The following is a 25,506-nucleotide window of genomic DNA, read 5'->3' as shown; positions in this document are numbered from 1 at the left end:
ACGGGCCCAGCCGCTCCGCGGCATGTGGGATCTTCCCGGACCGGGGCACGAACCCGTGTCCCCTGCATAGGCAGGCGGACTCTCAACCACTGGGCCACCTGGGATGCCCCAGGCGTGGGTTTTTAAATAGTCTTTCAGATCAGGCTATGGGAGATTGATTTTTATTCTGCTCATTCTCCCTCATAATTATGCAAAACCTGATCCGACCTCCTAGTTTTCTGCGTTCTGTAGGCTTTCAGACGTGCAGTTACAGAGGTAGATTTATAGGAAGCAGGGCCATCCTTATGGTTTACACACAGCTTGTGTGCCTATGGGGATCCTGTTAAGATGAAGCCAGCTCAGGTGGAGGTGGGGAGAGTAATGCACTATAGCATGTCAGTAGTCAATACCTTTGTGGTCTGTCAGGTAACTAGCTGCTTCTTTGGAAAGCAGAGTGCAGGTCCAGAAGGAATGAGGCACAGTTGAAGCTTAGATGGAAGAAGAGGAAGAAGATGCTAAGGACCCTTGGGATACTAGCCCAAGCCTTACTTGAACAGGAGCTTTCAGCCCAGGAGGTGGAATCTGAGGAAGAAGCCCTGGGAAAGGGTGGTGGTAAGAAGTCAAAGATGAGTTTTGCCTATTTTTCATACTGCCTGGCACCAGAAATCATGACCAATGAGCTACTAGAATTGGGTGCAGTCTGGTACAGTGAAAAAGGCACAAAATGGTAATAATCATCATCATAACTTCCATTTATTAAGCGTTTGCTATGTGCCAGGCTGTGCTGAGCATTTACATATCTTATAACCTTTAATCCTCTCAGTGATGCTGCAAAGTAGATTTTATAACTCCTACTTTATGGGTGAGGAAACTGACACTCAGAGAAATGAAGGAACTTGTCTGAGCCGTAGTTAGTAAGTGATCAAGCTGAGTTTTGATCCCATACCCTGTGTCATGGCTGAATATAAAGTGGGCATCTCTCGTACAGGGTGTCCTGGGTTTGAGTCCCAGCTGATAGTAACAGTGACCTTTCACCATCTTTAACATCTCCAATGATCAGATTCCTGTACTAGAACTCATCACTTACACATAATTTACATTTTGTCAGATGCATTTGAGTTTGCAAAGTGCTTTCTAGCAAATCCTCTAATTTTATCCTCCCAGCAATTCTGAGCGGTATCAAACATAACACCTGTTCTAAAAAGCTGCTTTAGTATTAGATCTATAAAATTGATTCGGAGAAACCTTGGTACTCTCTATACACACAGAGGAATTGCTTTGATGACAAGACCTGTAGCTGACCCTATTCAGTCCAATCACAAACCTGGACCCAGAGGAAAAATAAGAAGAGAGACTCTTAGGCAGATGCTCTTGGAGATGGAGCTTGAGGATTCTTCACTTGCATGGGCCCCTCCCAAGGTCCTGGGAATGGCCCTGAAATGAGTTTGTCCCCTCTCACATACTGACCTTCACTCACTGCAAGTGGTATTGGAGTGATTGTTGGAAGTTTTGGGATCCAGTTAAGGGGAAGTTGAGTTGCGGATACATTTAGTTTGGATTTAACTACTTCTTATTTTCTATATATATGTGCCAGCCTCTTTGTTTGTCTTAAGCTGTTTCTTCCCCCATCATGCCCTTCCCCCAACCCTTTATGTCAAAATTCTCACTGATAATCACAGTTCCTGTCAAATGCACTTCCTTCAAGAAGGCTTCCCTGATTACCCTACATGGATGGCATCCTCCCTCCCCTTCCTTCCCATGGGGCTTTATCGATCTCTCTCCTTTTATTCATAGCACTCATTTGCTGTCTACTGATGTGTTTTTTTCCCTCCTGACCCCAATAGACTGTAAATGCCTTTAGCATCCTCTCATTTCCCCCTTTTAAATCTCTTTACTCTGTGATTATACTTTCTAATATCATCTCTCTATTCAGACCATAAATGCATTGAGAGCAGACATCCAGCCTTCTTCAGCCTTTTATCCTCCTCCAATACCTTATGGAATGCCTTGCACATAGAAATCTTCCAGCAAATCTTTGTCAGATGAATAAATATTCTTTTTAGCTTTAACTTCAAAGAAAAATAGAGATGGGGAGCAGTGTTATTTATTATAACATCAAATTATTTTTCAAAAAATTATGTGCTCAGCAACAGTGACTGTACTATTTATCTATTGCTATGTAATAAATTATCTCAAAATGCAGGGGCTTAAGACAACAACATTTATTATCTCACAGTTTCTGTGGGTCAGAAATACAGGTGATACTTAGTTGGGCCTTCTGTCTCCAGGTCTCTCACAAGGCTGCAGTCACCTCAAGGCTCATCTGGAAAGGATCTCCTTCCTAGCTCACCTGCATGGTTGTTGGCAGGATCATTTCCAAGTAGGCTATTGGACTGAGGCCTCAGGTCCTCATGAGTTGTTGGCTTGAGACATCCTTTTGTCCCTTGCCACATGGGCCTTTCCATAGAACATTTTGTGACATGGCTGCATGTTTTATCAGATTAAACATGTGACAGGGCAAAAGAGAGAGAAAGTTGGAATCAGAGTCCTTTATAAACCAGCTTTAGAAGTGAATTACACACATTTGCTGTATTCTGTTTATTAGAAGCAAATTACTAGGTCAAGCTCATATTCAAGGGGGAGGGGACTACACAAAGATGTGACTATGGGGAGGCTGGGATCATTGGGCCATTTAAAAAAACTATGTATTGGGTAGATAACTGTATCTGTGTATGTTGCAACACTTTATAACATACAGTTAAGTTATTGCAAGCTCTCCTATGAAGAATGGCCTCTAGATATGAGAATACAGCAAAGCAGTGGAAGAAAAGTTAGGAAAAATCGTTTGAGGATGGATCAGCTGAATCTTGAATATCAGGTTAGGAATTCAGATCTTACCATAAAGGCAATGGGAATCACAAATACATTTGAGCACAGGGATGGTCCAATTAGAGTTGTGCTTCTAAAAGTTCAAATGGATCGGAGGGAAAACATTTGATTTGATTTTATTTGTTCCCCAGCAATTGCAGTCAGTTGGGTGGGAGGAAATGACCAGGGTTATGAATAGAGTAAATGAAAGGAGGAAAAGCTATCAGGGATATTGTGGAAGAAGAGTGACAGTATTTGGTATTTATAAGAAGTATGAAGATCAGAGTTGGTTTTTTGAAAAAATAAACAAAAATCAAGAAACTCTTAACTAGACTAAGAAAAAAAGAAAAGACTCAAATAAAATCAGAAGTGAAAGAGGAGACATTAAAACTGATGGCTCAGAAATAAAAAGGATCACAAAAGACTATTATGAACAATTATATGTGAAGAGATTGGATAACCTAGAAAAAAATGGATAAATTCCTAGAATCATACAACCTACCAAGACTGAATCAAAAAGAAATAGAGGGCTTCCCTGGTGGCTCAGTGGTTAAGAATCCTCCTGTCAATGCAGGGGACATGGGTTTGAGCCCTTGTCCAGGAAGATCCCACATGCCGTGGAGCAATGAAGCCCGTGCTCCACAACTACTGAGCCTGCGCTCTAGAGCCTGCGAGCCACAACTACTGAGGCTGTGCACCACAACTACTGAAGCCCATGCACCTAGAGCCCGTGCTCTGCAACAAGAGAAGGCACCTCAATGAGAAGCCCACACACCGCAACAAAGAATAGCCCCTGCTCGCCGCAACTAGACAAAGCCCGCATACAGCAACGAAGACCCAACGCAGTCAAAAATAAATAAATATTGAAAAAAAAAAAGAACTGGAAAGGCTGAACAGACTAATAAATAAGGAGATTGAAGTAGTAAACAGAAAAAAACCTCCCAACAAAGAAAAGCCCAGGACCAGATGGCTTTACTGCTGAATTCTACCAAACATCAAAGAATTAATGCCAATCCTTCTTAAACCCTTCCAAAAAATAAAAGTAGAAGGAATACTTTCAGACTCATTTTATGAGGCCAGCATCACCTTGATACCAAAGCCAGACAAAGACACCACAGGAAAAGAAAACCACAGGCCAATATCACTGATGAACATGAATGTAAAACTACTCAAAAAAATACTAGCAAACCAAGTTCAAAAACACCAAAAAGATTATACAACATGATCAAGTGGGATTTATCCTTGGGATGCAAGTTTAGCTTAATACACACAAATCAATCAATGTGATAAATCACGTCAACAAAATGAAAGATGAAAACCACATGATCATCTCAAGAGATGCACACAAAATCTGTGACAAAGTTTACTATGCATTCAAGATAAAAACTCTCAACAAAATAGGCATAAAAAGAAATTTAGTTAACACAATAAAGGCCATTTATGAAAAACCCACAGCTAACATCATAATCAATGGAAAAAAACAGAAAATACTTCCTCTAAAGTCCAGTGCGAGGTAAGGATGCCTACTCTCACCACTTCTGTTCAACAAAGTAATGGAAGTACTAGCAAGAGCAATCAGAGAAGAAAAACAAATAAAGGCATCCACATTTGAAAGGAAGAATTAAAATTGTCTCTGTTTGCAGATGACATGATTCTATATGTAGAAAACCCTAATGACACACAAAATTTTTTTTAGAAGTAATAAATGAATTCTGTAAAGATGCAGGATATAAAATCAACATAAAAACAGTTGCATTTCTTTAAACCAACAATGATTTATCCAAAAAGGAAATCAAGAGAACAATTTCATTTATGATAGCATCAAAAAGAATAAAATAAAATATTAGGAATGCATTTAACCAAGGAGGTGAAAGACCTGTACACTGAAAACTATAAAACATGGATGAAATAAATTGAAGAAGACAAAAACAAATGGAAAGATATCCCATGTTCAAGGATCAGAAGAATTAATATTGTTAAAATATCCATACTACCCAAAGGGATATACAGATTCAATGCAATCCCTATCAAAATTCCAATGGCGTTTTTCGCAGAAATAGAAAAAACTATTCTAAAACTCGTATGAAACCACAAAAGACCCCAAATAGCCAAAGCAATCTTGAAAAAGTAGAACAGAGTTAGAGGCCTCACACTTCCTGATTCCAAATCATGTTACAGAGCTATATTAGTCAAAATTATATGGTATTGGCAAAAAAACAGACACATAGACCAATGGAAGTGAATAGAGAGCCCAGAAATAAACCAAAATATATACAGTCAACTATTTTCAACAGGGTGCCAAAAATACACCACGGGGAAAGGACAGTCTCTTGAATAAATGATGTTGGGAAAACTAGATATCCACATGAAAAGAATGAAATTGGTTCTTTATCTTATTTATACCATACACAAAAAAGGTAACTGTGAGGAGATGATACGTGAAGTGCATGTCTGAGGTAGTTATTTCATTTTTATACATAAAATCATATTGTATACCTTAAATATATACAATTTTTATTTTTTTAAAAAAGGGAGGAATGGGAGAAATTGAAAATGACCTCACAGCTCTAGATTGAGTAACTGGTTTATGGTAATGGTGTAGTAACAGAAATTGAAACACAGTGGGGAAATCAGAGTTAGGAGGGAAAATAATAAATTCTGACAGAACATGTGTACAATTTCCCACTGGCAGTTGGAGAGCAGGGTTGTATTTTTGTTTCCTCAGTGCCTAGAATAAGTGGCTGGTGCTCTCTACCCAAGGGCCATTGCACTCTCTCCATAGGTAGTTTGTGCAGAAATGAGTACTCTACTCAGTCTGGACTGAATCTCTGATGAAGTAGCCTTGGGTTTTTGGTTGCAGAGTCACACAGGGGGGCTAAGTGGAGTGTGTGATTCTTTGTCTTGCAACACTACCATCCACTGTTTGCTTTTGTAACCTGTGTTCTAATGGCCCCTATTCTCATGGGTCCTGTTGCTGTTTCATGACATGTACCAGGCAGGTCCATTTTCCCATTGAAGAAGGTGGTGAGTGAGGTCTGAGCAGAGCCGTAAGGCTCTGTAAGGGCTCGTTCAACAATGAAGTCTTAATTTATTGGCTTCTTAAATGAGTTTCCAGTCACTTAACTCCTTAAGTTTGCAATCTTTCTCATGCTAGACTACAGGTTTTCCTGGATGTATCTTTTAGAATTTCCATGACATAACATGGTATTGGGTTGTAACGCTCATATCTGGGGCATATTGCAAGTTGTCCTCGGCTTGTAAGAAGTATTTTTCTTGCCCAAAGCTAAGAAGATCCAAACAAAAAGCTTATTAATTAATTAACCTATTTATTTATTTAGAGGTGGTTTATATGCATTATTTCATATAATCCTCATAACAGCTCCTTGAGGTGGAATTACAAATATACTTTCTTCATTTTACAGATCGTGAAACCAAGGTTTACAGAGATTAATTGAACCAAAAGCACATGGCTGAAATGTTATGAAGTTAAAGGGAAAATGTATAAAAAGAAATATTACTCTGCAGACACTTTTTTGGGGGGCAGTGTTTACTAGTTTTTACTTCCATTGCTTTTTTCTCTAGGTAGGAAACAATGTATTTGAAATTTTGTTGAAAAGTAGAAAATTATACTGTATGCCCTTTTCCTACTTTTCAAAATCCCTATTAAAAACCTTCAGCAATTCCCCATTGCATACAGTATATGATCCAACTTGCTCAGTCTGGAGATTCTCAACTTTTTCTTCTTTTTTTTATTCACAGTACTCTTTGAAAGACTAGAATTATTTCCTGTGTGCTTGAAGGGATGAAAAGACTCAGAATCACACAAAAACTAGCCAGCAATCCCTACAATGCAGTCGCAGGAGTGAGTGTTCTGGTGGCACCCAGAAAAGCCACAGGTAGCATGGCATTCTTATTCTCTTGGCCTGTGTTGCAGGCTGAGCACAGTGCCAGGGCCACACTTTCCCATGCACTTTAGAGGAAATGGTCCCTTGGGTTCCAGAGTCACACCATCTTTCTTGTTGGCTGACTTAGCCTGCCCTCTTTGTGGCATTTGCATTTTTCTCTCTCCATTTTTTAATTGAAGTATAGTTGATTTACAATGTTGTGCTAATTTCTACTGTACAGCAAAGTGACTCGGTTATACACGTTTATACATTCTTTTTTTAATATTCTTTTCCATTAGGGTTTATCCCAGAAGATTGGATCTAGTTCCCTGTGCCATGTATAGGACCTTGTTATTTATCCATTCTAAAAGTAATAGTTTGTAACAGTTTGCATCTACCAACCCCAAACTCCCAGTCCATCCCTCTCCTTACCCACATCCCTTCCCCTTGGCAACCACAAGTCTGTTCTCTATGTCTGTGAGTCTGTTTCTGTTTTGTAGATAGGTTCATTTGTGCCATATTTTAGACTCCACATATAAGTGATATCATATGATATTTGTCTTTCTCTTTCTGACTTACTTCACTTTCACTGAGTGATAATCTCTAGTTGCATCCATGTTGCTGCAAATGGCATTATTTCATTCTTTTTTATGGCTGAGCAGTATTCCATCGTAGCTATGGACCACATCTTTATCCATTCATCTGTTGATGGACATGTAGGTGGCTTCCATATCTTGGCTATTGTGAATAGTGCTGCTATGAACATAGGGGTGCATGCATGTTTCTGAATTATAGTTTTGTCCAGGTATGTGCCCAGGAGTGGGATTGCTGGATCATATAGAAGTTCTATTTTTAGTTTTCTGAGGAATCTCCATACTGTTTTTCACAGTGGCTGCACCAACTTACATTCCCACCAACAGTGTAGGAGGGTTCCCTTTTCTTGTGACAGTAAGTTTTAGCCCTGCTTTACATCGCTTTGCACAACTCTCTCAGCTTGTAGTCTGTCACCAAGAGAATACTATAGCTTTCCTCAGTGGTAGCACATCTATACTATTACGTTAGTAAAATTTAACAGTGCTCTAAGCTAGCGACTGCAGCCACCTGTTGAGAGCCACCACCACCCCTCACCACCTCCTACAGTTACACCCTGCTCCTGCCAGAGCACTTCTGCTCAGAGTAATCCCTCTCTGGTTATCTTCTTCTGAAATCCTAACTACATTTCAAGATCTGGTCTAATTTTCATTTCTACTCTGAAGCTCTCCTAATGGATCCTGCCCCCCCTAGCGAAAGTCTCTTGCTCTGAATTCCTCTACTATCTTTCCTCTGTGCAGCTCACTTGGTGTATGCATGTCAAAGACCGTGTGTGTGCATCCCTTCTTTGTCAAAATCATGATTGTGTTGACCGCCAGGCACGTGGGTTATATTTTGTATCCGTAGCACCTCGCGTACTGTTTTTGTGCATAATGGGTGCCCAGAAATCTACATTGGAGGGCATTTTTCAACCTATTTCAGGTTGTGCAGAGACATTTCCCTCCATGAGGCATTACCAGAAGAGCTGTTTAAAAACAGCCAGTTGTGTAATACAGCTAAGAATTGTCCTGTGGGGGAGCTTGGGCTGTGGGGAAATTGTTATTATTTTTGTTGCGTAATATTGTTTCCTTTTCAAGATACTCTTGTGGAGCCCTGCTCATCTTGGTTTCCTCCAATGAAATTGCTGAATTCCACCCCATGGCTGCCCAGAGAACTTTGCTGTTTTCTGGAAGAACAGTCCTCTAACTCCCTCCTCCCCGGGCCAGTTCTCTGGATCACCGGCAACGTATGGAAGAAGAGGGCTGCCAAGAGGAGGGGCAACATTTCTGTGACACAATAGATTTCTTGTGCATATTTAAGAATTTGGCAGGGAGCAGACTGCTTCTATGGGATTTAAAAAAAAAATGGTTTGAAAGCATTCTGTGGGAATGTAGGGGAAGGATAGAGGTCTACTACTGCCATAGATGTGTAATCTTTTAAAAAATTAAATATTCCCATTGCCTGAATTTTCTAATTCCCCTTTATTTTCCTGTCACCTGAGAATTTGGCCCAGTGTGTCTGTTGGATTGCCAAGTATTATTATTTAGAATACACTCTTTCTGTGGGTGTTGAAATTCCCTGCTTTGAAAACAGGCTGTGCTCATAGCTTTTTCTAGTGTGGTGGTTTCAGTCCTGGCTGTATGTTACAATGTTTAGGGAGCTTTAAAAAATTCTCCACCCTTTCCCAGACCAATTAAATGAAAATATCTGGCATTGGGTCTGGGGCGTGGGTATTTTTTAAAACAGCTCTCACAAGATTCAAATATGCATGTAAGGTTTTCACAGTATTCAGATGTACATCTCAGGTTGAGAACCACTGATCCGGCGGCTCCCTGTGATCTCAGCTGGAGCTTGTGGGAAAGTGCCTGCTTGGTGGTGAGCGGCTGTATTGATTTTTGCCTGACTCGGTAATTCCTTCTATATTTCCTTTTTATGGAAATTATATGAGAAGAAACTTGGGAGAAGAGATAATTAGAAGGGTTTGGGATTCATCAAAGAGTCCCTTCCTGAGCAAAACAAATGTAGATGCAGATTATTTGTTGAAAGCCTAATAATGTCTTAACGCTGAGTTTCATGCTTTGTAAAAATCATCCATGCATTTGGAAAGACACTACGTCCAAGTGCCTGTTTAAAAAGCTATTTATTTGCTATGTTCAGAAAAAAGTAAGGTGTGTGTGGGGGGGGAGGGACTGCCTTATAATTGTATATTAAACAAGGTAGTTAAAAATCACCAAAGTGTGGGCTTCTGTGGAGCTCATTTTGGAGATCTCACATAAGATTGTTATCTGGAGAAATATTTGATGAAGATAGAAAATAACTGTCTCATGAGAAAAATCAGAATGACTTCCTTGTTGGTGAACATGCTCTAAAGCTTGTAGAATTATATCTTATTGCTTGGTGAATTGATCCTTTCTAAGAAAGCTGTTCTACAGGGGTATGTAGGGAGTGTCAAATCCCTCTGATTGCTGCTTAGAGACTCCTCTTTTGTTTGTTTGTTTTTGGACTATTTTAAAAGAAACACATCCAGTATCAGAACAGACCCAGTTTATTTTATTAATTGTACTAGCCCTTAAAAACCCACTTATCTTCATTTATTATTCACTCTGTTTCCTGCTTTCTCCCTTTTAACGTAGCCAAGCAATACTTTCCCATACATTTTTAAATATTAAACTTCGTTTAAACTTTTTTCTTCTTTTTTTTTTCTTGGATGGTACTAATATTCCACTGAAACCTGCTTCTCCCACGGTCTTCCCCTTCTGTGTAAATGGTACCTCCATCCTTTCCAGTTACTCAGACCTAAGGCTTTGGGATGGTCAAGATCTCACCTGCAAGTCGTCCGCAAAGACTGTTAGCTCTACCTTCAAAATATATGTTGAATCTTACCTTTCTTGCTCTGTCCACCCAGTCCAAGTCATCCCTTCTCTCTCGGAATATTGCCGAACTCTCCAGATCCCCTTCCTCCTCTGCCCTTCACCCACAGCTACTTCTAGCACAGCAGCCAGAGCGATCCTTTTACACATTAAGTAAGATGATATCATTCTTAAATCCTTAGTCTTCCAATAGCTTTCTGTTTCACTCAGTGTAAAAACCATAATCTTTAAAATAGCCTCTATGGCTCTGAATAATTTGGTACTTCTCTGACTGTATTTTCTACTACTTTCTCCCTTGGTCACTCAGCTCCAGTCACACTGACTTGATACTTTCGAGAACAAACCAGACTCTCTCCCACCTCTGAACCTTTGCAGTGGGTGTTTCCTCTGCCTGGAACACTCTTTCCCCAGATTTCTCTGTGCTGGACTCTCTCACCTCTTTCAGGTCTCAGTTATTTAGCTTCCTGATAACTCCAATGACAAATTAAAATTGCAAACTCTTCATCATTCTTCCCTGACTTTTTTCTCCAAGGCACTTATCACCATCAAATATGTTACATATGCTATCTATTTATCTACCTATCTATATCATCTATCTATCTACCTATCATCTATCTATCATCTATTTCTGCCTATTTTATAATACCTATCTACCTACGTACCATCTATCTACCACCTCTCTTTGTCCTCCAGCTAGACCACACTCTGGGACAGCAGGGCTTTTGGTCACCCCTGTGTTGCCAGGGTCTAGAACATTGCTGACACTGTAGATGCTCAGAAGGACTTGTTGACTGAACATTAACTGAATGAATAATGTATGCTGATTTACATTAGCATGTGTTGACTTAAAAAAATATATGCACAACGTGAGAGTTGCAAGTTAAGTTTAATCTGGGACAAAATGAGGACTGCAGCCCGGGGAGACAGTGTTTCAGAGAACTCTGAGAAACTGCTCCAAGGAGGCGAGGGGAAGGAGCCAGGCTATATACCTGCTCTTTGCAACAAAGCGCAGGTAATTGGGAATGTCAAAAGATTATTATTAAATAAAGAAACCAGATATCTCAAGTTAAGGAATTTAGCACTTTTCTATGTATAGGAAGATGCAAGAGTCGGGGCTCACTGAAATCATCCCTTTGATATGCACCTTAGCTATCTGGGGCCTGTATTTTCACATCCATAGTTTCCTTAGCGCTCACCATAGGGAGTGGTTGCAGGCTGATGGCTGCTAGATGGCAGGTATTCTTTCCAGCTCATAAATACTCCATTCCATTTATAAATATTCCATTTATCAGTCCCTCCTCTTGGTTGGAAATTGGACCAATGTTTGGGAGACATTTCATGACCAAATTTTGTCCCACAGCGCTGGGAGGCTCATCCCAGATCAGGCAAAATTTCTTGTTGATATTGCCATTCCAGGTGTTAATTTTCGGATTAGGCCTGTTTAATCATCAGATTAAAGATTTTCTGGATCCTCTATCTTACTAATCTATTATGATCCAGGAAATGTTTTCCCTTGTTACATCTTCCTGTATCTAGAGTTGCACTATTACAATCATTGATTGCATACAGAACTATATATTTGATCAACTGCTTCAAGTCGCCTAGTCACCATTATTTTTGTGGGAGGATCAGTCACACATTTAATAATACAAAAAACAATAATCTTGTAAAACAGGCAAAATACAAATAATATAACTAATAACATTAATAGAGTTATAATATTTAAACCACGAGCTTCCCACCCCAAACCAGTTTTCTAAGAGGTGGTCAAGACTTTGGAGTGGGTCACTTAAGGCAGAAATCTGATTTTTCATATGGTTAATTAAATGTGTTATATTAGAGGACACAGCATTCAGTTTGAATTGTGGCACAGGTAACTCCCTGAGATGTTGTAAGGATGTCAAGGGCCACGCGGTTTTGTAGCACCACTTTTCTCAACATACAGACCTAAGAATTCAGTAGGCTAGTAGCCTGGTTACTATCATCGAGTACCGTAAAGACAACAATCTTATAAAATAGACAGGATAAGTAATGCAGCTAGTAATATTGACAATGTCATAATGCAGCAGGGAGACACAATCATAAACAATTTGGAAACAAAGAACAAATTAAAACAATTAGTATAACTAGTTGTAATCCAGTTGCAATAAACCATCTAGTCCATAGGAGAGCCAGCTGGAGAAGCCAAATTCTGGCAGGATCAGGCAGAGCGAAAAAGATAAATGTTTTATCTTTGTTTATGAGGGTATGCTTTATCAACTTGTAGGTCATAGCATAAGAGAAAAGGTTTTTCTGAAAAACAAAGATTAAAGTTAGTATATTTCCCAGAGTCATAAAGTTATAAATCATATTCATCAGTTCATTCAGTCCCATGCAATTGATTCCTGTTGATTTGGATGAAGTAATCAGGTTTTCCATCATTTGTTACATAGTTCAGTGGTAGTATCTAAAGGCCATCAGAAACTTATGTTTGTTTAAAAAGTTCTTTTTGAGTCTCCTCGAAATTCTTCATTTTGTAAAAGCATCAGGACAAAACTTAAAATAGCATGGTTAAAGATTTGAGTACAACGCAATTAGTAGGAAACTTGTATATTTCTGTGACATATAACATTTTAGAATAACTAGAATTATGACATTATATCAAGACATATGAATGTTAGGGATTTCATATAAATTTTGGAATATCTATATTAATAATATGTATCCATACACTATAACCAAAGTTTCCTCTCCAATCACTTGACAATGTTTCTGAAGTAGTTAAACATACCAGGTAAATGTGGTTTAACACTCATCTCTGAGATGTCTTAGTGTGCTCCTTCAAAGCATCCCAGAGTCAGCTGGAGGCTAAGAGAGCTTTAGTTAGATTTTTGTTTTATAGGTGCCAATAAAACAGCTGTTTATGAGAGCGCTCTAGATTTAATTTGTTAGTTTCTCCAATTTAAAAGGATCCATCATTTGGCCATTAATAAAATACATATTAATAGTGATTCAAACCAATAAGATGCAAGAGGCTTCCCCGTAAGAGTGTAGGGGAGGATGTCACCTAAGTCAAATCCGGAGAGTTTCCTCTCAAGAAATAGCATGGCAGAGGCCAGGTTTTCAAAACACATGCACACACATTCACACAGAACGTCCTGGGAAGATCAGGTAGAACATTTACATCTCAAAGACACGGGAAGAGAAATGCAAGTTTCCCCCTAGAAGGCCTTTGTTTCAAGTCAGAATTCTGAAAAGATATTTTTATCAAGACAGCTTTTCAACCTTAATTTAACTGCGCACACAATAAAAAGAGCCTCCTCGTTTTTAGGGTTAGATTTCCCTTAATTTCCAATTAAGTAAATACTAATTGATACAGAGGCTCATAGGTCTGGATGGTTAACTCAAATGCCTTAGCAAATGCCAATGGAGTTACTCTATCATTTCCTCTTTTAGAAGCTTCGAGATACCAATCAAAGTAAGCATTCCATTCAGTCTGTTTGATCTTTTGGCCGGCTTTTTTTTTTTTTCTAACTGTGCGCACAAAAATAGTAATTTTGGGAATATCGAAGAACCCCGGTTTGGCCATTTAGGTTGAGTTCTCTTTTAGTATAATTTCCCCAATTAACTAGGTACTTCTAAGTATGAGCCCCGTACTTGTTGTACATGAACGTGGCTGGAGTGTTAGTCAGAGGTTGGTTTTCTTACGCCCCTCGTTTTTGTGTTTGAGAGATTCTATCTCTCATTTTAAGTTGAAATTGTCAAGGATAAAATTTACTAGTGAAATTGTGTGGTGGGCCAGTATGCTGCTTGTGAGCTTAGCCCCGCTAGGAGTCACCCCAGAGGCGTTTCAGCCCTCTTACGTGTCTCAGTTCCTCCCTTCGGTGGTCTAAGACCATGGGTGCTCGGATAACTGAATGGCCAATTCTTATCCACGACCCCTGGACGAGCAAGTGTTTTAATTAATGAGTGGGTGTCCGTACGGGACCACTGCACGGTGTGAGGACTTTGCCTCCACCACTCCCGTAAATTTCTCAGTCCCCTGAGAAAGCTGTAACCGGCTAGGAGGAGACTTGTCCCTTTTCTTTGGAGCAACGCTCTCATGTAATATCTTCACTTTTATCCTGACAAATTCTATTAAGGCAACAGAATTGAGGAAAAGCGTCAGATCAGCCTCTTACCTAACCACTCAGTGCAGACCACTCAGTCTCCTACAACTGAGCAACACTGGTATGTTTCAACCAGGCCCCCCCAGTATCTTTCAACTGGGAGGGGGCAGGTACCTCCTGTACTGCCAGATGAAACTCAGGGTCGTCAAATAACACGGAAGATCCGAGATCCAGGAGAGACTTACCCAAATTTGTCTGGACTATCTGAGGAGGCAGATGGGTGCAAGCAGCCTCTGCTGGTACCAAGGCTCTGGTTCCTTGCAGAGTTCAGGCGAAAGAGAAAAGTCCACTCTGGGTCCCTTTGTGGTCACCATAACTGTTGACTTAAAAAAATATATGTACAACGTGAGAGTTGCGAGTTAAGTTTTATTTGGGGCAAAATGAGGACTGCAGTCCGGGAGACAGCGTTTCAGATAACTGAGAAACTGCTCTGATGAGGCGAGGGGAAGGACCCAGGATATAGGAGTTTTGCAACAAAGAGCAGGTAATTGGGAATGTCAAAAGATTATTTTTAAATAAGGAAACTAGATATCTCAAGTTTAAGGAATTTAGCGCTTTTCAATGTATAAGAAGATGCAAGAGTTGGGGCTCACTGAAATCATTCCTTTGATATGCACCTTAGCTATCTGGGGCCTGTATTTTCACATCCATAGTTTCCTTAGTGCTCACCGTAGGGAGTGCTTGCAGGCTGTTGGTTGCTAGATGGCAGGTATTCTTTTCAGCCCTGAGTTTCCTCAGGGCTCACCAGCTCATGTTGGAGGGCTGCAGTCATTGGTGACTGTGACATCCTTTGTTTATAGATATGGCAGGAAATATTCCATTTATAAATATTCCATTCCATTTATAAATATTCCATTTATCACATACTAGTGATTTGGCTTCTGACATAATTACCAATCTTTTGTGATACATGCAAACAGAATTCTGGATTTTAAGAGTAATGTTTTGTTGATTAACTGATTAAAAATCTTTCAGGTGAGATAATTTATTCCAGTTGGCTAGTAAAGGTCACCTAAAAGCATCAAAGTTGTCCTCCAGGCTTCCTTGAAGCCAGTTGTTACAATATTGTTCCTTATTTCTCCTTCATTCTGGGGACTATGATATTAAACAGTTGAAATTCTATACTGAGAAAGGACTACAGGGTAGAGAAAAATTTCAAGAAGTAAAAGGAAACAAAATAGTAAAGGATACAACATTTAGGACATTATCCATCTGATGTGCAATTACGAGTGACTTTTATTTTTTTATGTCTGTACTTTAAAATTTTTTATACAATAAATATAAATATTTGAAAGGATTACACAACTAAACTATTTTTTTAAAAAAATAGGAAAAACATATATATCACACTTTAACAATATGTTTTCAGTTTCTATGGATAAACATGTATCTATTGAGAGAAGAATAGATGTAGTGCCAGATTGCAAGGTCCCAAAGTGCCCAAGCCTTTTTAAAATAATAGGCTCAGAGTCATTATTTCATCCATTCATTCACAGAAAAATATTCATTCAGCACCTACCTAGGTACCAGGCACTCTGTCAGGCATGGGGGATATAGCAACAAACAAGACAGCAGGTCCTTCAGGGCCTCTGCATTGCTTAAATTTAGCCACTCCCCTGGAGCATGATCCAAATATGCTATGCTGTAATGCTAACACTGAATTCATGGAATTTATTTTTTTGGAAGGGAATACAGACAATGACAATCCAATAATAAATGAGTGAGTTACAGATTTTGCTAAGAGCCATGAGGGTTGGGGGCGTCACAAGACCAGTGAGGGGTCATCTAAGCTGGGGCCTGAAGAATGAGGCTGAGGCAGCTTAACAAGAGTATTTCAGGCAGAGGGGAAGAAAAAGGAGGCGAGGAAGTGTGGACTGTAGTGAGCAAGGAGCAGAATTCAATGTCAGAAATGTAGCTGGGGCCAAATCATGTAGGAACTGGGCTGTGGTAAGGAGTGTGGATAGCACTCTGAGAGCGGTGGGGCTATGAGTGGTTTTAATAAGGGCCTACTCTCTTTATCTACACCATCTGATTCTGTTTTAAGGTCTCTCTGGCCACTGAAGGGAGATAATGTAAAGGGATGAGAATGGAAAGAGAATAACCCGTTGGAAGTTTTTGGTTGCAGACCAGGCAAGAGATGGAAATGCAGATGGGTATATTAAATCCTAAATAGCTAGATTTGGGACACATTTGGATGCTGAGAGATCTTGCTCATAGATTAGATGTGGTGGGTGAGAGATGTCTGGGGGTTCAGAGGGTGATGGGGTATGGGTAGGTGAAGGAAAAGAGTTAAACTAAGGGCGACTTCTAGATCTTTGATTGAGCAACTGGGTGCATAGGAAAGACTGGGGGAGAAATTGGCTTTGAGAGGATTAAAATAATTTTGCTTTGATCATGTTAAGTTTGAAGTGCCTCTTTCCATCCAAGTGGAAATATCAAATAGACAGCCAAAAACATGAACCTGGAGTTGACAAATGAAGTCTAGACTGGAGAGTCAAACTTGGAGTACATCAGTATATGGATTCTTTTTGCACCAGTGTATGTATGCATGGCAGCACTTAGGGGACGAACTGTACATACAGACAGGGCCCAGGACAAAACCCTGAGGCACACAAACTTTAAAGATTTGGCAAAGGAGGAGATAGCAGCAAGAATGTTGGAGAAAAAACAGACCTTGAAGTAGCAGGAAAGTCAGGGGTGTATGTTATCACTGGAGCCAAGAGAAAACAACATTTAAAGGATGTGGGATTGCTAAGCTGTGTCCGGTCCTACTCAGAAGTCGAGTAAGATAATGTGACCATGAGACTTGGTGCCTTGGTCAGGGTCTCAGTGAAGTGGTGGACAAACCATGTCAAGCTGCCTGGATGTTGTTCTTAGCTTCATCCCACACAGCCCAGGGCTAACCTGAGTTCCAGGTGCTTTGTTGAGTCTACTCAGGTAGCCCAGATGTGTAACTCCTCTGATTCCCTGAGGATCTGGTCTGGTCCTCCCTCTCTGCTTTGAGCAAGTTGAGGAGTAATCATCAACATACTCAGTCGAAAAAGAGAACATAATATGCTCCATGGGGGCTGGACATCTCTAGTACTACTCTAGTGTGTTACACCTTCTAGATGGAAGAAGCTGAGGATCAGTGGGATAAAGATGGCCAAAAACTCTTTGATATTCCTCCCACTGAGAGGTGGGGTCTGTCACCCTTCCCTTGAAACTGGGGGCTCTGTGGCTGTCTTGACAGAATATAGCAGAAGTATAAAAGTGATGTCGGGCCAGTTTCCAGTCCTGGCCTTAAGAGATTGGCACTTTCTACTTCCTTTCTCTGGGAATACTTGCATTTGGAGCCCTGGGACACTATGTAAGGAGTCTGACTACCCTGCTGGAGAGATTACATGGAGACCCCCTAAGACTATCAGGAGGACAAGAAGAGCCCAGCTGAGCCCAGCCTTCCAGGCATGTGAATGAAACTGTCTTGTATCTTTAAGATCAGCCCAGCTGTTAGCTGAATACCTCCAATGATCCCATTTGATGTTCATGGGGTAGAATTCCAAACCCACAAAGTCAAAAGATATATAAAAACATGCTTATTGTCTTGAGCGTAAAGTTTTAGGGTAGGTTGTTATGCAGCAATAGATAAGAGGAGCCCTAGAAGGCCCCTTAGGCATTTAGGTCAGTTGTCCTTAAGCAGAGACCCACTGTCCTTTGCACAAGAACAATACTGTTTCTTGGGACTTCCCTGGTGGTGCAGTGGTTAAGAGTCTGCCTGCCAGTTCAGGGGACATGGGTTCGAGCCCTGATCCGGGAAGATCCCACATGTCGTGGAGCAACTAAGCCCGTGTGCCACAACTACTGAGCCTGTGCTCTAGAGCCCAGGAGCCACAACTACTGAGTCCGTGTGCCACAACTACTGAAGCCCGTGTGCCTAGAGCCCATGCTCCGCAACAAGAGAAGCCCCTGCTCTCCACAACTAGAGAAAGCCCACACAGCAGCAAAGACCCAATGCAGCCAAAAAATAAATTAATTAATTAAAAAAAATACTGTTTATTTGTTGCTATTTGAATTATTCATTTTTATTTGGTGCTAGTCACATCTTTTTTTAGCATACAAGAGGCAAAAAGCGAGAAAAACATTTAAGAAACTGTCAAATAGCTAATAAACAGAATTTTTAAGTGAATGTGGAGAATAACCTAGTTTACCTTCTTCCCATAGGTCTGCTATTGTCTAACTCCTTACACCTGCAGTGCAATCACTGATGTTCATAATGCTGACCTTGATTTTCTGTACTTTGATTTGGAATCTTATTTTAGTGTTAAGTGTTGCATAGGTGATACCGCAGGACAATGATGTAATTGATGGGAAAGTGCCAAGAGACACAGTTAAAGGTTGGAAAGCTTGTTTCATTGCAAAAGACAGAGAAATTTACCTCTAAGCATGTAACCATAGGAATTAGACAGTGCACCCCGCTCCCAGACACAGGGTCAGGCTTTCCAGATCCCCAAGTTTCCCATGGGGACTTCAAAGAAGCATCAGCATGGTCTGAGGATTTCACTGGATTCATACCCAGGGTTTTGTTTGCCACTTTGTTTGCCACTTTGTTTGTCTTTGTCCTCTTGGCCAGGGCTAGGACTATGGTGAGGGGAGTGAAGCAGCCAGGGCACAACATTTAAGGAGGCACTCACTCTCAGGGGCATGCAAATGCAGGATCAGTGCCTGAATGTGTGAGCACCTCCTTAAATTTTCCACCAGGGCATCTTATTCACCTCACCCAAGTCCTGTCCCTACTCCCAGCCTCTCCCAACTGTTCTGGATTTCCTGTATGCCAATTCCCATACCAGGTCTGTGTAACTGATGCACAACAGCTCCAGCATATTTCTTTTTTATTTTTTAATTTAATTTAATTTTTTTATACAGCAGGTTCTTATTAGTTATCTATTTTATACAAATTAGTGTATATATGTCAATCCCCATCTCCCAATTCATCCCCCCCCCCCCCCCCACCCACCTCCTTCCCTTGGTGTCCATACATTTGTTCTCTACATCTGTGTCTCTATTTCTGCCTTGCAAACCAGTTCATCTGTACCATTTTTCTAGATTCCACATATATGAGTTAATATACGATATTTGTTGTTCTCTTTCTGACATACTTCACTCTGCATGACGGTCTCTAGGTCCACATCTCTACAAATGACCTAATTTCATTCCTTTTTATGGCTGAGTAATAGTCCATTGTATATATGTACCACTTTTCTTTATCCATTCGTCTGTCGATGGGCATTTAGGTTGCTTCCATGACCTGGCTATTGTAAATAGTGCTGCAATGAACATTGGGGTGCATGTGTATTTTTGAATTGTGGTTTTCTCTGGGTATATACCCAGTACTGGGATTGCTGGGTCGTATGGTAGTTCCATTTTTCGTTTTTTAAAGAACCTCCATTCTGTTCTCCATAGTGGCTGTATCAATTTACATTTCCACCTCCAACATATTTCTGAGTGATAGCTTCAGCACCGGGTGAAATTGAGGTCAATTTCCCAGGCATCTCTGGATACTGAGAGCAGAACCAGGCTTTAAGTTTGCTGGAAGTCCATTTCTGCAAATTAATTTTTCTAATATTATAGTTGGCCGAATATTTGATTTAAGCAGCCTTCCCCACCATGGTGGAAGACAAAGAATGAACTGTACCTGAGATGCTCACGGTTGTCCACAGATAACCTTTACATGATGGGACAAGTTATTAAGTGAACTTCCCTGCTGAGTCTGTTTCTCCAGGCCCCTTAATGTCTTGCTTTAGTTTCACAAAATGCCCTTGTTACCTGCTGTTGCAGTTACTATGGTGCATGAACACACCCTTCATCTTACTCTTAGGAGCCTATTGGTGTTTAACAATTTGCTTTTTCTCCATGGTAGACTAAGCTGTGAAGTGAATTTCTATACTAGATTGTAATCACCATTTGCTAAAAGAGACACCTTTAGATTCCAGTATAATTTGGTGTGCTATCACAAGAACCTTAAAGCCTGGGAAGAGGCTGTGTTTGTGACCTTGAAACTGTGGCTGAAATAGCATTGTTTTAGCCTGTGACTTTTTTGTTCTGTTTTGTTTTGTTTTTTAAGGAGGAAACCAGGTATGTGACAAATCAGGCAACAATAGCAATCAGGAGTAAATTAAATCTTAAAAAATATGAAATAGGAGATTGGGATTGACATATACACACTACTATATACAAAGTAGATAACTAATAAGAACCTGCTGTATAGTACAGAGAAGTCTACTCAGTATGCTGTAATGGCCTATATGGGAAAAGAATCTTAAAAAAAAAAGAATGAATATATGTATATGTATAACTGATTCACTTTGCTGTATACCTCAGACCAACACAACATTGTAAATCAACTATACTCCAATAAAAATTTTAAAAATAAATAAATAGAATAGCAAAAAAAAAGAAATAGTAAAAATACGAAGAATGAAATAGGACTAATAACTGATGGAGTTAATCAAGCTGGAAAAAACTAGGCCACATTAAAGAATAAGGTGTTTTATTAGCTTTATGGCATAGCAAGCTTTCTCTTTTTGTTAACACACATCTGCAAGGCATTAGCTATATGATTAGAAATCTCAGTCTTTTCTCTACTTTAGATTTACATCTATTCCAAGTATTCTTCAATCAATTTAAATTTGTGAGACTGACGATCCTTATAGAAGTAGTGCCTTGTCATGAGATCTGATGCTAAAAATACCACTCTCAGGGGCTTACTCATTTATACTCTAAAACTCAAGAAGCTTTATGTTATGAAAAAAGAAGTTTTCTCTCCTTCCTATTCATACTCATTTGGTAAATACTTTCAAAAGGGAAAAAATGTAAAGTAATTTGGGCTTCTGCATTATAGATACTCTATAGAGTATCTATAGATATAATCTATAGATACTCTATAGAGTATAGAGAAGAGAACAATTAATGAAGTTCAGAACAAAACATTAATTACTGAGATGTCTGTAAGTTGAGTCACCCCTGATCATTAGTGAGAAACATACCTTGAGTTGGCTTATAATTTGCCTCCGCTATTGGCTTGCTTTCTGTGCTATCAAGAATTTCAACTCTAATTACATAAAGTATAGCATTTTTCTCTTACTTACCCAGTATCACATTTTGCCCTCAGCTGCTGCCCTAAAAACTCTTCATCCTACTCTTGATTATCTTAATTTATTTAGAAAGTGGCACAGATGATGTGAAGATGCATGTAATTGATTAATGATAATAAGCCTATTCTGAAAGTTGTCTATATCATAAACTTGATACTATGCAGGTCTTTTTTTCTTTTATGATTTCTTAAAAATTTTTTATTGAGGTGTACTTTACATAGAACATTACATCAGCTTCAGGTGTAAAATGTAATGATTTGATATTTGTATGAACTGCAAAATGATCACCACAATAGGTCTAGTTAACACACATCACCATACATGGTTACAAAAAATTTTTCTTCTTGTGATGAAAGACTTTTAAGATCCACCAGAGGGCAGAGAGCAGAAGCAAGAAGAACTACAATCCTGCAGCCTGTGGAATGAAAACCACATTCACAGAAAGATAGACAAAACGAAAAGGCAGAGGACTATGCACTAGATAAAGGAACAAGATAAAACCCCAGAAAAACAACTAAATGAAGTGGAGATAGGCAGCCTTCCAGAAAAAGAATTCAGAATAACGATAGTGAAGATGATCCAGGACCTCGGAAGAAGAATGGAGGCAAAGATTGACTAGATGCAAGAAATGCTTAATAAAGACCTAGCAGAATTAAAGAACAAACGCCTAGAAGAATTAAAGAACAAACAAACAGAGATGAACAATAAAATAACTGGAATGAAAAATACACTAGAAGGTATCAACAGCAAAATAACTGAGGCAGAAGAATGGGTAAGTGACCTGGAAGAAGACAGAATAGTGGAATTCACTGCTTTGGAACAGAATAAAGAAAAAAGAATGAAAAGAAATGAAGACAGCCTAAGAAAACTCTGGGAAACATTAAACACACCAACGTTCGCATTTTAGGGGTCCCAGAGGAGAAGAGAGAGAGACAGGACCTGAGAAAATATTTGAAGAGATTATAGTCAAAAACTTCCCTAACATGGGAAAGGAAATAGCCATCCAAGTCCAGGAGCGCAGAGAGTCCCAGGCAGGATAAACCCAAGGAGAAACAAGCCAAGACACATAGTAATCAAATTGACAAAAATTAAAGACAAAGAAAAATTATTGAAAGCAACAAGGGAAAAATGACAACATACAAGGGAACTCCCATAAAGTTAGCAGCTGATTTCTCAGCAGAAACTCTACAAGCCAGAAGGGAGTGGCACGATATATTGAAAGTGATGAAAGGGAAAAAACTACAACAAAGTTTACTCTACCTGGCAAGGATCTCATTCAGATTCGATGGAGAAATCAAAAGTTTTACAGACAAGCAAAAGCTAAGAGAATTCAGCACCACCAAACCAGCTCTACAACAAATGGTAAAGGAGCTTCTCTAAGTGTGAACCACAAGAGAAGAAAAGAACCTACAAAAATAAACCCAAAATAATTAAGAAAATGGTAGTAGGAACATACATATTGATAATCACCTTAAATGTGAATGGATTAAATGCTCCATCCAAAAGAAAAAGCCTTGCTGAATGGATACAAAAACAAGATCCATATATATGCTGTCTATAAGAGACCCACTTCAGACCTAGGGACACATACAGACTGAAAGTGAGGGGATGGAAGAAGATATTCCATGCAAGTGGAAATCAAAAGAAACCTGGAGTAGCAATACTCATATCAGATAAAAAAGACTTTAAAATAAAGACTGTTACAAGAGACAAGGAAGGACACTACATAATGATCAAGGGATCAATCCAAGAAGAAGATATAACAATTATAAATATATATGCACCCAACATAGGAGCACCTCAATACATAAGGCAACTGCTAACAGCTATAAAAGAGGAAATCGACAGTAACACAATCACTTAACACCTCACTTACACCAATGGACAGGTCATACAGACAGAAAGTTAATAAGGAAACACAAGCTTTAAATGACACAATAGACCAGATAAATTTAATTGATATTTATAGGACATTCCATCTGAAAACAGTAGATTACACTTTCTTCTCAAGTGCACATGGAACATTTTCCAGGATAGATCACATGTTGGGTCACAAATCAAGCCTTGGTAAATTTAAGAAATTGATATCATATCAAGCATCTTTTCTGACCACAATGCTATGAGATTAAAAATCAATTATAGGGAAAAAAACAAAAAAAACACAAACACGTGGAGGCTAAACAATACACTACTAAATAACCAAGAGATCACTGAAGTAATCAAAGAGGAAATCAAAAAATACCTAGAGACAAATGACAATGAAAGCACAATGATCCAAAACCTATGGGACGCAGCGAAAGCAGTTCTAAGAGGGAAGTTTATAGCAATACAAGCCTACCTCAAGAAACAAGAAAAATCTCCAATAAACAACCTAACCTTCACCTAAAGGAACTAGAGAAGAAGAACAAACAAAACCCAAAGTTAGTAAAAGGAAAGAAATCATGAAGATCAGAGCAGAAATAAATGAAATAGAAACAAAGAAAACAATAGAAAAGAGCAATAAAACTAAAAGCTGATTCTTTGAGAAGATAAATGAAATTGATAGACATTTAGCCAGATTCATCAAGCAAAAGAGGGAGAGTACTCAAATCAATAAAATTAGAAATGAAAAAGAAGTTACAACAGACACTGCAGAAATACAAAGCATCATAAGATAATACTACAAGCAACTCTGTGCCAATAAAATGGATAACCCAGAAGAAAATCACCCTGATACCAAAACCAGACAAAGATACTACAAAAAAAGAAAATTACAGACCAATATCACTGATGAATATAGATGCAAAAATCCTCAACAAAATACTAGCAAACAGAATCCAACAACACCATGATCAAGTGGGATTTATCCCAGGGATGCAAGGATTCTTCAGTATACGCGAATCAATCAATGTGATACACCATATTAACAAACAAGAATAAAAACCATATGATCATCTCAATAGATGCAGAAAAAGCTTTTGACAAAATTCAGCACGCATTTATGATAAAAAATCTCCAGAAAGTGGGCATAGAGGGAAGCTACCTCAACATAATAAAGGCCATATACAGCAAAACCACAGCAAACATCATTCTCAATGGTGAAAAACTGAAAGCATTTCCTCTAAGATCAGGAACAAGACAACGATGTCCACTCTTCCCACTCTTATTCATACATAGTCTTGGAAATCCTAGCCATGGCAATCAGAGAAGAAAAGGAAATAAAATGAATATAAATTGGAAAAGAAGAAGTAAAACTGTCACTGTTTGTAGATGGCATGGTACTATACATAGATAATCCTAAAGATGCCACCAGAAAACTACTAGAGCTAATCAATGAATTTGGTAAAGTTGCAGGATACAAAATTAATGCACAGATATCTCTTGCATTCCTACACACGAACAATGAAAAATCAGAAAGAGAAATTAAGGAAACAATCCCATTCACCATTGCAACAAAAAGAATAAAATACCGAGGAATAAACCTACCTAAGGAGACAAAAGACCTGTACTCACAAAACTAAAAGACACTGATGAAAGAAATCAAAGATGACACAAACAACTGGAGAGATATACCATGTTTATGGATTGGAAGAATCAATATTTTGAAAATGACTATACTATCCAAATCAATCTACAGAGTCAATGCAATCCCTATCAAATTACCAATGGCATTTTTTACAGAACTAGAGCAAAAAATCTTAAAATTTGTATGGAGACACAAAAGACCCCCAAATAGCCAAAGCAGTTCTGAGAAAGAAAAACGGAGCTGGAGGAATCAGACTCCCTGACTTCAGAATATACTACAAAGCTACAGTAATCCAGACAATATGGTACTGGCACAAAAACAGAAATATAGATCAATGGAACAGGATAGAAAGCCCAGAGATAAACCCACGCACCTATAGTCAACTCATCTATGACAAAGGAGGCAAGGATATACAATGGAGAAAAAACTGTCTCTTCAATAAGTGATGCTGGGAAAGCTGGACGGCTACATGTAAAAGAATGAAATTAGAACACTCTCTAACACCATACACAAAAATAAACTCAAAATGGATTAAAGACCTAAATGTAAGGC

At 39.1% G+C, this 25,506-nt stretch overlaps 1 protein-coding gene across 1 annotated transcript in view; it reads left to right on the top strand.

Annotated features, from left to right (window-relative positions):
* The window catches only part of SLC35F4 (solute carrier family 35 member F4), a 283,515-nt gene that overhangs the window by 38,874 nt on the left and 219,135 nt on the right, over positions 1-25,506 (top strand). The gene's annotated exons all lie outside the window — the stretch shown is intronic.

The sequence above is a fragment of the Physeter macrocephalus genome, chromosome 11 (assembly GCF_002837175.3).
Source record: "Physeter macrocephalus isolate SW-GA chromosome 11, ASM283717v5, whole genome shotgun sequence".
Lineage (NCBI taxonomy): Eukaryota > Metazoa > Chordata > Mammalia > Artiodactyla > Physeteridae > Physeter > Physeter macrocephalus.
This window is presented reverse-complemented; position numbering and strand designations above follow the sequence as displayed.